The 14,019-nt window shown below is 43.6% G+C and overlaps 1 protein-coding gene and 1 non-coding gene across 5 annotated transcripts in view; one reads left to right on the top strand and one right to left on the bottom strand.

Moving 5' to 3' along the window:
- Abhd12 (abhydrolase domain containing 12) overlaps positions 1–14,019 on the top strand; it is a 72,287-nt gene that overhangs the window by 16,644 nt on the left and 41,624 nt on the right. The window lies entirely within an intron of this gene.
- Gm23598 lies at positions 4,270–4,413 on the bottom strand. Its single transcript, XR_003954197.1, has one exon. It is a non-coding gene; the product is annotated as a small nucleolar RNA SNORA48 (small nucleolar RNA).

Below are 14,019 nucleotides of genomic sequence, written 5' to 3'. Positions count from 1 at the left end.
GAGGCAGGTCTTGAACTCCAGATTCTCCACCTCCCAAGAACTGGGGTTGGAGATGTATACTCCTATGCTCAGATAAAATAATGTTTTCAAAACACTTGACACTAAGCAATAAAAGCCAGTAATCTCTGGAGATGACTGACAAATGAGATTAATATTAGATTTCTGGACCTGACTTCTTTGAGGCATTTCTATGCCATAGCACAGCAAAGGAGAAACTGAGGCATGGAATCTAATGGACCTCCTGGGTCGTGGATATGGAACTGAGCGTCTAGAGACTGCTAGATTGAGTACCAAAAAGAGACAAGGGGCAGAGAGACCATGGAGGTCTGTAGGCATTAGGAGAACACTGATCAACATGTGAGGACTGAAGTACTCTAAAAGATTAAAAGGATTAGTCTGTTTCCTCCAAGACCAAAATCGTGGAGTATATAGTAAAATATTCAAGAGCATTGCACTCAATGGTAGGAAATAGCTCTACACTGAACACTTCTCCAAGTTCCTCCAATTAGTCATAAATAGAAAGACCCAAAAGAATTAGACCCTTGTATCTGTGTCCTCAAGCCAGTCCACGTGGTATTGATAAGAGTATAAGAAAACAAGCTAGACAGTGGTGGAGCACACCTTTGATAACAACACTTGGGAGGCAGCAGCAGACTGATCTCTGAGTTCAAAGGCAGCCTGATTTACAGAAATAGGTCCAGGACAGTCAGAGAAGCCCTATCTTGGGAAAAAAAGTGTGTGTGTGTGTGTGTGTGTGTGTGTGTGTGTGTGTGTGTGTGGTGTGATGCGAGGCAGAGGCAGAGGCAGGATCTCTTAAGTTTGAGCCAGTCTGTTCTACACAGTGAGTTTCAGGATGTCCAAGAGCGAAACAGGGAGACCTTGTCTATAAATAAATGAAGTAAAACTATCCAGCACCACCACTGAATATTCATAAGATCCACCATCTTATCAAAGGTTACCAGGTGTGTGCCTTTGCTCAAGCTGTTGCTGCAAAGTAATGGCACACTGGGTGACTTAAATGAAAAGTTTCTCACAATTCTGGAGGCTGGGATTCTAAGGTAAAGTTGTTAGCACAGTTGCTTTCTGAAGGCTGACTACCTTCCTTTTTCTTCACATGGTCTTTTGTCTATATATGTTCATTAATGTTTTGGTTTTATTTATCAAGGCAGCATAGCATATGAATGTAATCTAGGTTGGCCTTAAGCTTTCTACATAGCTGAAAATGACTTTGAACTTTTGATCTCCCTTCTTCTATCTCTGAAGTACTGGTTTACAGGGATGCACCACCACTCCCAACTCCAGATTCACCAGCCTCCCTCCCTCCCTCCCTCCCTCCTTTCTTTCTTTCTTTCTTTCTTTCTTTCTTTCTTTCTTTCTTTCTTCTCCTCCTCCTCCACCACTTATTCCTGTTTCTCCTGTTTGTTTGTTTGTTTGAGACAAGGTTTCTCTCTGTAACCCTGGGTGTCCTGGAACTCACTGTACACCAGGCTGGCCTTGAACTTGAAGATGATCAAAAGTGTTTGCCACTCTTGCCTTGCTTAATTTTTTCCTCCAAGTTTCTTCTTATACCCATTAATTATAGTAGATTAGTGCTGACTCAGCTGATCTCAGTTTAGGATGATTAGTCCTTTAAAGACCTACATCTAAATATAGTTATATTCCCTAACATGGCAAAAAGCCCAAAACTACACTAAATGGGCACCCAAGTTAAGTGCCAACAGCAATAGTATTTTTTTAAGACATCAGTGCACAGTGACAAAAGGGTCCATTAATGAAGAGATCATAGCAGTAATAAATGTTTATGCATATAATTGGCAGAGCTTCCAAATATACATCTTAGTTACTTTTCTCATCACTATAACAAAATATTTTACAGAATCAATAAAGCATAAAAGTGTATTTTGGTTTAGTTCAGTTTATCATAGCAGGGAGGGCATGGTAAAGTTCTTGGCAGTGTTCGTGGTGGCAAGACTGTGTGGCTGAGGCCCCTCATATCTTAGCAGATCATGGATCAAGGCAGGCTAAAAAGCACACTGCAGTGATCCAGTGATTCCTCTCTCCAGATCTTGGTGTTTCCACACAGTAGAGTTGGGGAGGGGACAGTGAGGAGGGGATGGAGGTGACAGAGACAGAGACAGACAGAGCAAGCTGACTCAGCACAACTGTTATTCTGCAATCCTGGATGTGTATTGTATACATTTACAAAAAAATCCTCAATGTACAATAGCAAATGTGAACCCTCATCTAAACTATGAACTCTGGGTACAAATGTGTTGATGGAAGCTCTTCAGCAGACAAATGGACTACTCTGTGGGAGTTCCTGGAGATACAGGGGAAGATGTACAAATATATGGAGAGCAGTATTTGAGAAATCTCTCTTGTTTGCTTCTGTTCCATTTTGTTGTCAACTTAAAAGTTTTCTAAGAAACTAGGGGTTTTCTTTTGTTAAATTTTTACTGATTCTTTGTTAGTTTTATATCATGTATCCTAGTCCCACTCATCTCCCTGTCCTTTCATATCTGACCTTCACCCTTGCAACCTCCCCTCTAAAATCAAACACACGCACACAAACAAAGAAAAAACAAAGTGTAGAAAGCATCTCCTGCTCTCATGCCCTTGGGGTTTGTTCACCCACACCCACACCTCCAGAGCCAGCTCCACTGTGCTGCCTAGTCAAGATGTGAGACCAACTCCCCAAAGTGCTGCAGCCTGTGAGGGGCTGGGCTAGCACCCTGCTCTCACACCCTTGTAGCTGGCTCACCTGTATCTTCACTATCAGGGTCAGCTCCACTGTATTGTCCAGGCAAAGTGCAGAGCCCTGTTCTTCTGAGTGCTACAGGGTCAGCTCCCCCACTCTCATGACCTCAGGGCTAGTTCTACCTTCAGGTAGTGAGGGGTGAATAGGGGAGGGCCTCACCTCTGCACTAAAGCCACCTCATGGCAGAGGAGTGGTGGGACCAGCTCTCCTTTTCTCCCCCTTGGGCTGGCTCACCCATTCCCCTTCAACCAGGACCAGCCTTACTCTGCTGCTCAGGTGAGGTGTAGGGTCCACTTAGCAGGGTACTGCTGCCAGAGAAGGTCAGAGCCAGCTCACCTGCTCTCATGTCCACAGGGTCACTCCTTCCAACTGCCTCAGGTAGGGAGGCAGGGGGCATCTCCCCCTGGCCCAGGCTACCTCATGGCAGGGGAGTGGTAGAACCAGCTCTCCCATGCTCTTGCCTTTGGAGTCAGTTCATCTCCACCCCCTCCGACCAGGGCCAGCCCAACTATGCTGCTCAGGTGAGGTGCAGGGCCTGTTCTCCTGGGTGCTGCAGCTGGTGATAGGCAGGGCCAGCTCTCATGACCCCAACTGGTGAGGGTCAAGGCATCACACCCAAACCCACACCCACCTAATGGCAGATGAGTGGTGAGACCAGTTCTCTCAAGCTCTCACCCTCCAGGCTGGCTCACCTGTAACCCCTGCCACCAGGGTCATTTCTGCTATGCTGTCCAGGCAAGATGCAGGCTAGCTCTCTCAAGCTTATGACCCTGAGGGCAGCTTTCCTGGGGGCAGGGGGGGGGTTGTTAGGGAGCACATCACCTCTGCGCCTGTGCCACCGCATGGAAGACGTGTGGCAGGGTCAGATCTCCCATACTTATGCCCTCAGGGTTGGCTTGCCCACACGCCTTTGCCAAGACCAGCTCCTCTGTGCTGCCTAGGCATAGGGTCTGTTCTCCCGAGTGCTGCTAGTGAGAGACATGGGGTCAGCTATCCTGAGCACTGAATCCAGTGAGGCGCAGGGACAGCTATTCACAGCTCCTGGACATCCACGTGTTTTCCCAGCAGCTGCCTCGCCCAGGGTAGTGGTAATAGAGCCATGGACATTGACAGTGATTCCTCCCACTATGTAGCCTTGGACTCAGACATGGCCCCCAGTGTCAGCTCAGACTGGGACCTCACCATGGCCACAGAGGGTGAGGCTGACCACTCATAAAAGGCTACTCCTCTCCACCCTTAAGTCTCCAGTTCCATCTCTCTTCATAATGCTCAAGTTGCTCCACTTCTCTTTCTCTTCCATCTGACCACCACATACTCACACATTGTGGTGGCTCACATAGCTGTCCGGCCCCTGGGCAATATCTTCCATCTGTGCTGTATGGTGTGGTGGCAAGCTGGCATCTACGGCCCGCCTGTGCCATGAGCTGGAAGGCATGGCAGTCCACAGATCTTTGTTTGTCTTCCTCCTCGTGTGCTGCGCTGTCTGGGTTTGACTTTATTTGATTTGATTTTTATGAGTCCTAGGCATGAGACAGCTTTGGCTATCAAGCCAGGCATCAAGCTAGGATGAACAAGGGACTGCCATCTGCTCTGCCCCTGACTGATATAAGAACACCACCCCCACCAAGGTGTCTCTTTGCCCATTGTGAGGGGGTGAAATGGGGATTTTTAAAAGAGAGAAATGAGTATTGACAGGACCAACAGTGAGTGTACAGCATGAATCCCCAAATATGCTGTGTGAAGACAAAAAATTCCAAAGTCATCTCTAGTGACAGAAAGTAGACCCACAGACATTTGAAGTTGGAGGGGTTGAGAGGGAAGCATGAGAGGGGCTGGAAACAGGCTCACAGACGGGCCTCTTGGTTATTTTTACTCTGGTGATGGAATTTAAGTTCAAACTTAGTTACTCTGGTGATGGAATTGAAGTTCAAACTTAGTTACTCTGGTGATGGAATTGAAGTTCAAACTTAGTAGATTATGCACTTCATGTACTTAGTGTGTCAATTATGTCTCAGTAAAGCTGTTTTTAAAGCTAAGTGAACATTACAGTACTTTTGCATGAGTTTGGTCTAGTCTGTGGTAGGATTCTGTTTTATTCCTACTGGCCTTTGGTGTGTGTAAGCCTTGTCAGGTAATCTGAAACACTATGGAGAAAGCAAGGTCATGTTTCCTTTGTGCTTTTTTTTTTATATTTCTGACTATGCTTTTTTCATTCCAAACAAGAATTCGGTGGAATGGAAAGAGTGGGCAGGGATGTGAGCTCATTGCCAAGCAGAGTCCAGACCTGGGCATGCCATTTGATAGCACTGACTTCATTTTCCATTTCTCCACAGTGGGAGCATGATCTATCTTTCCTTGCTTGCTGCCTGTACTAAGAGTCAACACATTTATATCATTGGTCTGTAAGAATAAAGTTCTGTAGTTTGTTTCCCCTGTCTGTTATCCCATCCAGGACTTCTGAAATGTAAAAGACAGTCACAGAAAACACCAGTTTGGGCTAATCCCCCTGATGGCAGCATTGGTGCAGGGTTGGGGGTGCACGTATTAGACAAGAGCATTACTGCTTGGTCATAGCCTCAGGCCTACTTTCTTTTTCTTTTGACACTTGGTGTCACTTATTACTTGAATTGGCCTTGGATTCACTATCCAAGCAGGGCTTGAACTTGCAAACCTCCTGCCTCAGCTTCTCAAGTAGCTTGGATTACATGCTACACTGTTAATGCCTGACTATACCCAGATGTTATGTTGCTGCTAAATATTGTTATACATTGCTAACATAGATCATGTCCTTGTCTTTTTACATTAATCACAGATTTTAGAACACACTTCTCGAACTCATTTTCTGTGGTTAAAAAAAAAAAAAAGTATTGAAGAAGGTAAGAAATACATAGCTCTGGTTTTGTGTGTTTGTGTATGCGTACATGTTCATGTTTGCCCATGTTCGTGTGGAGACCAGAGGTCAACCCCTAGTGTCATTCCCCAGGCATTCTCCTCTTTGTTTTTTGAGACAGAGCTCGAGCTTGCCCTGTAAACTAAGCTAAGATGGCTGCCTACCCCACCTCCATCTAAGTCCATCTCTTCAGTGCTAGGATTACAAACTTGTACCATGACACTTTTTTTTTAAGTGGACTTTGGGGAATAAACTTATGCCCTTGTGCAAAGCAATCACTTTACTGAACTATTTCTCTAGCTTTTTTCCCCCTTCTTCTTATTTTGAGAGTTCTCATTGTGTCACCTACCTTGACATTGATTGAGCTCCTTAGCTCAAGTGATTAGTTGGCCTAAACTTTTTTTCCCCTGTTGTTTGTTTGTTTGTTTGTTTAAAGGACAGGGTTTTTCTTGTGTAGCCCTGTAACTTCCTCTGTAGGCCAGGCTGGCCTCTATCTCTTGAGTACTGGGATTAAAGGTGTGTGGTTATTTAGAATCAGAAACTTCCACAAATGGAATTTATTGCACTCTTTTGCACATACTTTAGTCTATTTTCTGCTACTATAATAAAACACCTTAAACTGGATAATTTATAAAGAACAGAAGGTTATATCTCATAGTTCTCGAGGCTGAAAAGACCAAGGTGAAAGTTCCAGAATGTCTGACAGATAGTTCACCACTTTTAAGATTTCACACACCTTGATATTGTGTATTCAGATGATAAAGGCACAAAGGCAAGCTGGTAAATGCTGTCTGAAGTCTCCTGTGTAAGTCCTTAGTTGGATCCATGAAGGAGGAGCCCTCATGGTTATTTCATAAAGGCCATGTTTTCACATCGGCAGCACCTGAACTTTAGAGGGAGCACATTCAAACGTGATAACTGACATTTTTTTTTAGCTTACAGTGGAGCCAGGTTTATGTATTAGAACAGTTTTGTAGTATTTGCTATACCACATTAACAATCAGAAACATGAGAAATAAAAACATGTGTTTCTTCTTCTAGCCAGGGGCTGTGGGAAAGCAATGGAGTCCATAGAAAAGGGAGCAAGTAAGATGAGAGTAGCAACTCATAGACCCAAACTCTAGGATCTGCATGGTCCCATTCTGGCCAAGTAGAACAAATGCTAGACAAGAAACTAAAATGATGATGTTGTTAAAGTAGTCCCTTTTGGATGAGGCCGAGTTTACCATCTTGCCAGTAACTGAGGCTTCTTCTGTAAACAGAAGGGAGAATGCCTGCCAAGGGCTGAGACTTAAGGCGTGTGCCACCATGCCAAACTTAGGAGCCCCAATTATTAGCTTGCCACCTGATGTAAGATGTCGGCTCCAGAGCAGGTGTTGTCCAGGTAGGCCTCCTGGTACTACAAATCTTGAGGGATGGGATCTCAAACCCTGGCTTAGAGTCCAAAGTGTTTGGAACTACATTTCTATTATCTGGAAGGGGACTGAGAAAAAGAAAGTCTGAGGCTGGCAAGATGGTTTCGTGGGTAAAGGCAGCACTGCCAAACCTGGCAACCTGAGTTCAATCCCAGAATCTACATTAAAAAAAAAAAAAAATTCAGGGACAAGAATGTATACCTGTAATCACAGTGCTGGGAAGACAGACAGGAGGACCCCAAGTCGTGATGGCCAGCTGAATCAGTGAGAAATCTGATCTAGAAAAAAGTGAGGTATAAAGAGATTGAAAAAATTGCAAAGCTTCTGCAAAGCAAAAGACACCGTCAATAAGACAAAAAGGCCACCAACAGATTGGGAAAGGATCTTTACCTATCCTAAATCAGATAGGGGACTAATATCCAATATATATAAAGAACTCAAGAAGGTGGACTCCAGAAAACCAAATAACCCAATTAAACAATGGGGCTCAGAGCTGAACAAAGAATTCTCACCTGAGGAATACCAAATGGCAGAGAAACACCTGAAAAAATGTTCAACATCCTTAATCATCAGGGAAATGCAAATCAAAACAACACTGAGATTCCACTTCACTCCAGTCAGAATGGCTAAGATCAAAAACTCAGGTGACAGCAGATGCTGGCGAGGATGTGGAGAAAGGGGAACACTCCTCCATTGTTGGTGGGATTGCAAGCTTGTACAACCACTCTGGAAATCAGTCTGGCGGTTCCTCAGAAAATTGGACATAGTACTACCGGAGGATCCCACAATACCTCTCCTGGGCATATATCCAAAAGATGTCCCAACCGGTAAGAAGGACACATGCTCCACTATGTTCATAGCAGCCTTGTTTATAATAGCCAGAAGCTGGAAAGAACCCAGATGCCCCTCAACAGAGGAATGGATACAGAAAATGTGGTACATTTACACAATGGAATACTACTCAGCTATTAAAAAAATGAATTTATGAAATTCCTAGGCAAATGGATGGACCTGGAGGGTATCATCCTGAGTGAGGTAACCCAATCACAAAGGAACTCGCACAATATGTACTCACTGATAAGTGGATATTAGCCCAGAAACTTAGGATACCCAAGATATAAGATACAACTTGCCAAACGCATGAAATTCAAGAAGAACGAAGACCAAAGTGTGGACACTTTACCCTTTCTTAGAAATGGGAACAAAACACCCATGGAAGGAGTTACAGAGACAAAATTTGGAGCTGTGACGAAAGGATGGACCATCTAGTGATTGCCATATGCAGGGATCCAACCCATAATCAGCTTCCAAATGCTGACACCATTGCATACACTAGCAAGATTTTGCTGAAAGGACCCAGATATAGCTCTCTCTTGTGAGACTATGCCGGGGCCTAGCAAACACAGAAGTGGATGATCACAGTCAGCTATTGGATGGGTCACACGGCCCCCAATGGAGGAGCTAGAGAAATTACCCAAGGAGCTAAAGGGAACTGCAACCCTATAGGTGGAACAACAATATGAACTAACCAGTACCCCGGAGCTCTTGTCTCTAGCTGCATATGTATCAAAAGATGGCCTAGTCGGCCATCACTGCAAAGAGAGGCCCATTGGACTTGCAAACTTTATATGCCCCAGTACAGGGGAACGCCAGGGCCAAAAAGGGGGAGTGGGTGGGTAGGGGATTGGGGGGGGGGGTGGGTATGGGGGACCTTTGGGATAGCATTGAAAATGTAAACGAGGAAAATACCTAATTTAAAAAAAAAAAAATTGAAAAGGTATCTGACCTTGACCTCTGACCTCCAGGAGCATGAGTACCTGCTCACGGTGAAGCAGCACTTGGACTGATGCTGAGTATCACTAATCAGTATAACTGTTTTTCTTTGGGGGGGTTTCTTTCTGCCCTCTTTGTACCCAGCTAACTACAGAGCATTTCTATGCCTTCTCTAGACTATTCTAGCTCCCAATTAACAAACTGCAAGCCCAAGCTGGACAGGTTCTGAGCTATCCTAACCCTTTAAGGCTGCTATTTCCTATGACCCTTTATCTTTAATCTGAGTCTGACCTTGGCTTGTTCTGGTCCACGTGTGACCTCATGCCTGCTCTCTCATCATGATCTCAGGACAAATCCTCCTGTTCTCTCCATATAGTTTCTCTACTTCTCTTTGTGGTCCCCTTTGTGGCAGGCCTGGTCCATGCTACAGCACTCCTCAGATGAGTAACAGGAAGTGAGCCAGGACAGGAGATCAGTAAGATCCCTTCTGTAAATTAGTGTAGGATAAGGGTCAAGTGAGTAATCCAGGAGAAGGGTAAACTCTTTTCCTGGTTCTAGAGATCAAGCCCAGGTCCTTGAACAAGCTAGTTCAGTGCTGGGCATGCAGTCTACCAGGTCGTTGCACCTGCAGCATTGGATTAATTCGTTTAGTGGTTTGTTTTTGTTTGGGTTTGTTCGTTCGTTTGTTTTACTTTAGATTTGCTTCCTTGAATTTCATTAATTCTTTGAGAGGCAGATATATAGACATTTGAAATAAAATATTTGAATCTGCATCTTGCTCTGTGTACCAAGCATCAAAAGTACAATGTGCTGGGTTTGGTGGCTCCTTGCCCTTAATCACAACACCTGAGAGACCAAGTCAGGCTGATCTCAGTGATTTTCAGGACAGTCAGGACGACACAGTGGGACCCTGGGTTGTTTGCTTGTTTGTGTGTGTGCTTGCTTGTTGTTTTTTAATGTACAAATGGATCAGAGTTAAGTTAAAAAATACTGGAAGAAAAGATGAATGAAATTTTTTTATAATCTTGGTATGAGAGGCCTTTTTAATTATGAAAATGTTATTAATATATGTTCATTAAACAACATAGCAGTCTTCATTTTGTTGTTGTGATATATACACTAATTAATGTATTTCAAATGAGAACACTGACCTGGTTTTTTCCTGTGGATCCTATCCAAGCTGTCTCGGAAGCTAAAGCAGTTTCAGGAATGGCATCATGAAACATGTTCACAGGCTTTGTGAGGGAGTCCCCTAACTACAAATGAAAACCCAGGAGAACCCACATCACTGAGTGAGGCAAGGTGCAAATTGGCCTCAGCTCTTCCCTTTTGTGGCTGCATTAAGCCAGCCTACCTCAAAGCATTCATGTTTACATATTTTTTTACTTTTTACTTTTCAGGGGGCCAGAGAGGGGCGCACACTTTTGAATTGTGATCCTTCTGCTTCAGCCTCACAATTGCTGGGATTGTGAGTGTGGGTCAACATGCTCCACTTAACTGGACTTTAAACATAAGAATGCTTGCGCCTGCCATGCATGGAGTCACACAGAATGAATCGCTACAAGGAGCTAACTGCTCTAATAAAGAGCTTCCAAGAACTGGGATGGATGGTTTGGCAGTTGTGAGCAGTTCCAGGGGAGCTGACCCCCACCTCTGGCCTACAAGGGCATGAAGCGTGCATATGATACATGCTGCCAAAGCTCTCTAAAGTAAAGTAAATACATCTCTTAATGTTTTTAAAGCTTCTACTAACTGAGAAGAACGAAAATCAAATTGCAATGGATACTGTATTGTACAAAGGACCTAATTAAAAACCAAAATCACCTCAGTATCTGAAAGGACACTCAAGTACATTTAGTTTCTTCTCCCTGCTAAACCCCCCCACCCCCATACTGGGGATACAACCCAGGGTCTCAAAAGTAGATAGGCATTTGCTCTACCAGTGAACTACACCCCTAGCTTTACTTTTGATCCTTAATTATAGAACGCCCAAAGTACACCAAGATGGCCATTTCTACCCATCAGACTGACAACATTTCATCTGTGGCAACTGCTTTGCTTTTGAAGGAAGAAGGATTTGGGGGGGTAATCACTTTGTAATTACAGATGAAGATTTTGATCTAAGAGTTTGCATTTAGGACCGTCCTAGACCTGAAATACCTTCGTGCACAAAACTGTATATGCATAGAGTGATTCATTGTGGCAGAGTTTGCTTGAAACAACCTGATTGCTCAGAGTGGGAGAATGCTTTCTCAATGTTTGTCTTGTTGGTCTATTGAGGTAGGAGAAGCAAGAAAGCCATATGAATTGATATAGAAAAATTCCTGGATAATGTTGTAGAATTGAAAACAAAAAACAAAGACGAAAGCATCTAGTGTGGCATGCACCCTTTATGTTTAAGAGGGAGGATTTATTTAGAGTGTGTGCTTATGTAGGGAAACTCTGGAATCAGTCCTTAATAAAACCAGTTATTTCTGGGCCCAGGGGTGACAGTATAGTATAATTAGCAGTCAGATCTGTTATTTGTTCATTTTCTCTGTTATTTGGGACTGTGGATCGTTGAGACACAAGGCAGGGTGTGTCTAGGCCTTGCTGGCAGCAGGGGGATCAGCCTCTGGAGGTTGAATGCTGGCAACTTCTAACTAGAACTGCTTTCTTTTTATTGTTACACAGAGGGCACCTTTATCTGCATACCAGAACCTCTTTTCTTATCTAGGGGTCTTCTTGAAGGAGCCACATCAAAGCAGTTCTCTGATTTGCCAGCTATGTCTAGGGACTAAGTTATGCAAAGGCTCTGAGAATCAAATCAAAGGAACAACCCTGTAATATCTTAGATAACAATCACCGACAAAAGGCTGTTTCATTGCCTAGGTAACTTCAATTTGGAATTCATATTCATACCAGATAAAATGGGTCTGCTGAAATTCTACTACAGTTAGGATTCCTTCCTTCCTTCCTTCCTTCCTTCCTTCCTTCCTTCCTTCCTCCCTCCCTCCCTCCCTCCCTTCCTCCCTTCCTCCCTTTCTTCCTTCCACTTAACTCAAGTTGTGTGTGATTGGGAGCTGCTACCTGAGTGCTGAGAATTGAACCTGGGACCTAGTGAAGAGAAGCTAGTGAGTGCTCTTAAACTGATAAGCCCCTTGGTTGGTTCTTCATTGTAGAATGCTGGGTCCAAGGATAGCTCTCCACAGCTGGTGGGAGAATGTTAGTTTTTTTGATATTGTCAATAATCTTTTGTTCTGAGGTTAATTCTAGTATTATTGCTTCATTGCCCAGCATGTTTTTGAAATTTTACTGTCTCAGCCTCCTATGTTCACCATTGTGCCCAGCTTGACATTGTTAGTTTTCCTTATTCTTTGCTGGAATACAGTGGAAAAACAAACATGGCAGCTCACACCTGTAATCCAGTGCTCAGGAGACCAGAGGCAGCTCAGGTGCGAGCGAGGTCTAGCCTGGGCTTGGAGGAGGCGTTCCTGAGAGAAAGGGTGTTGGACAGAGGAGGGAAAATGACTCAAAGTCAGTTTTGGGGTTCAAGCCTGTGTTCTGCTCGAGACAGTCTTCTCTGGAGATCCCCAGACAGCTCCTCAGTTAGCTCAGCTCTTGCAGAGCAAGGCCCAGTCTTTTATTTACTTATCAGCTCAGTCATTTACTTTTGGTTCCCTTTTGATCATCCCAATGATCACTATTCCATAACCCACCCCCCATTCTTAGAAAGAGACAACACAGCAAATGAATTCAGAGACCTGCCTGCCTCTGTAAGCACAGAGTAAGTTTAGCTTGGTGGGATCTTGCCCTGTGATCACCACTCCCTAATTCTCTTTATCTCCTTGCTTAGTAGCTTTCTGACAGGCTGGCTCATGGTGCAGTTCTTTTAGGTCTGTGGTTTTGCATCTTTATATTTTGCATAGTTGCGTAACAATACAAGTTGTATTTCAAGTAGTAGTGCAGCAGTACACAATATCAAGAACAGACACTAAGTGAAATTTCATTAAAATAAACTTTGCTAAGAAATAATATATGTAGAAAGATTTTTTATGTAACATTTATTTCTAATTCTTTAAAAATAATATTTTTTTATTTTTTGACACTTTCATAGTATATTTTTTGTTGTTTATCTTTGTTTTTGTTTTTGAGACAGGGTTTCTCTGTAGCCCTGGGTGTCCTAGAACTTGCTTTCAGACCAGGCTAGCCTCAGAAATCCTCCTGCCTCTGCCTTCCAAGTGCTGGGATTAAAGGCATAAACCACTACTACCCAGCTCTTTTACAGTGTATCTTTCATATCTGTACCTCAGTTCCCTACTCCTGCTACCTCCAGACTCCCCACAACCTGCCCCTCTTCCTTCGTGCCTCCACCCCCAGCTCCTTAACTCACACCTGACTCATTTTCTGTTTTTAGTATGTTTAGAACTCTACGTCTCAAACCTTTTCTTTTACTCTCTTGAATTAATAAACTCAGTGTTCTGGTAGATGTGGACTGTGACTACACTCTGTTCTATGAAATAGGAATAGGGTGTGTCTGCCTGTGTGTCTGTGGTGTGAAATTGTCATGATTCCTGTTTCAACCTGAGCAACTTCTGCAAACCTCATGCCACCAGCTCCTGTGCTCACATGCTGACTCAGGGCCTTTTAGGTGTGTTGGCTTAATTCCCTGGAGTCCTTCTGTTCTCTAGTTTCCAAATGTAATTGATGCCTCTTCTCTCATTACTGGTATTTATGGCTTTATAGCTTTAAATTTTGTACTGTTATTTTAGTGAAAGGAATAGTTAAAACTATCATCTTTAAACTTGTGTGTAAAATTTTCTGTTCAGGTATTTTTAATGTTAAATTTATTTAGTGTATGTTTTGTTTATTTAGTGTATGCTCATGCTTGTGTGTGTGTGTGTGTGTGTGTGTGTGCATGAGTGTGTGTTTGTGTGTGTGCTTTGAGTGTTCTTCCTCGGAAGCTGTCTACCTTATTGTTTTGAGACAGAGCTTGTCATTGGCCTGAAGTACTCCAATTAGGCTAGGCAGACCGTCAAGGCCCAGGGACCTGCAAGTCTTTGGCTCACTAGCACTGAGATTATAAATGCTTGCCATTATACTGTAACTTTTTAAATGTGGGTTCTGAGGATCAAACTCAGGTTACCATTCTTGGACAGCAAGCATTTTACTCCCAGCCACAGGGATATCCTATTGAATATACC

Source organism: Mus musculus, chromosome 2 (genome assembly GCF_000001635.26).
Source record: "Mus musculus strain C57BL/6J chromosome 2, GRCm38.p6 C57BL/6J".
NCBI lineage: Eukaryota > Metazoa > Chordata > Mammalia > Rodentia > Muridae > Mus > Mus musculus.
The sequence above is the reverse complement of the archived record's forward strand: the minus strand, read 5'-3'. Positions and strand labels throughout refer to the sequence as shown.